This window comes from Arachis ipaensis, unplaced genomic scaffold (genome assembly GCF_000816755.2).
Source record: "Arachis ipaensis cultivar K30076 unplaced genomic scaffold, Araip1.1 Aipa1049, whole genome shotgun sequence".
Classification (NCBI taxonomy): Eukaryota; Viridiplantae; Streptophyta; class Magnoliopsida; order Fabales; family Fabaceae; genus Arachis; species Arachis ipaensis.
The window spans coordinates 3592-4566 of NW_015496157.1; the positions used below are offsets into that span (position 1 = coordinate 3592).

The 975-nt window shown below is 53.4% G+C and overlaps 1 long non-coding RNA gene across 2 annotated transcripts; it reads right to left on the minus strand.

The window, feature by feature from the left end:
• LOC110268610 lies at window positions 1-913 on the minus strand. Of its 2 annotated transcripts, none has more exons than XR_002356853.1 (3): window positions 393-913; window positions 188-276; window positions 1-108 (listed from the first exon to the last, which is right to left on the minus strand). It is a non-coding gene; the product is annotated as an uncharacterized LOC110268610 (long non-coding RNA). The 2 variants fall into 2 exon arrangements; XR_002356854.1 differs by having other exon boundaries at window positions 188-311.
• Between the last annotated feature and the right edge of the window lie 62 nt (window positions 914-975).

A 975-nucleotide genomic window follows, 5' to 3' on the forward strand; every position in this document is an offset into this window, starting at 1 on the left:
AATTCCTTTCCTCTCGACCCGAAATCAATGCAACTGAAACCTCAGCTCTGCTCGCTTCCTCAAAAGCAGAACAGCCTCAAAAGTGACATGCGGCCCGGTTTCTAATTCCTAAAACATCAATATCGTGGAAACCTCAAAACACATATCAAAAAACCAAAGGCGAGGATCCCGGGGTAGAGACACTTACTGGAATAAAAGAACGACATGCCAACCACCCCAAACTTAACCGGCAGCAGCTCCGACAGCGGCCAGGGGCTTCAGTGGCTCAGCAACAACCTTAATTTTTGACATGCAAACCCATAAAGTTAACCCTACAACATCTATACATCAGAATCCTTAACCACAGGTAGCTAGAATAATTACAGAAGGAGCTTCAAGGCGCGGCAACTCACCGGAAAAAGAAGAATGACAGAAGTGGAGCAGCGGCTCCGATGGCGACCTCCGGCAGCGGCGATGGAGACAGCCTCACGGACGGCGGCGTGGTTTGGCGGTGGGCGGACCAGCGGCGACAGATTCGACGCGCGTCTCCTCTCTCCGTGGCTGAGCACCCTCGCGATTCTGTTTCCTCCCTCGCACATCCTTCTCTTGTGACAGAACAGTGGCGGTGACGGCATGGAGCACGGCACGGCGGTGGTGACAGAACCGGCCTTTCCTCTTTCGCGCATCTCTTCTTCGCGACGGGTTGACGGCGGCGCGAGCTTCTCCTTCTCTTTGCGGTTCTAGAGGCGGCCCGTGGACGAACCGGCAACCCGCGGCCTCCTCCTTCGCCGGCGCTCTCCCTCTCTCTCTTGGATCCACCCTCTTCTCTCGCAACCCTCACTCCATTTTCTTTCTTTTTCCTTCTTTCTGTTCTTTACTGTGTGTGTGGGTGAGTTGTGTGTGTGCACCGTGGGTGTGGGGTGAGTGGGGTGAGGTTAGTGTATTGTTAGGGTTTGAGGTGGTGTGGGGTAGATTAGGAAATTTAAATAAAAATAG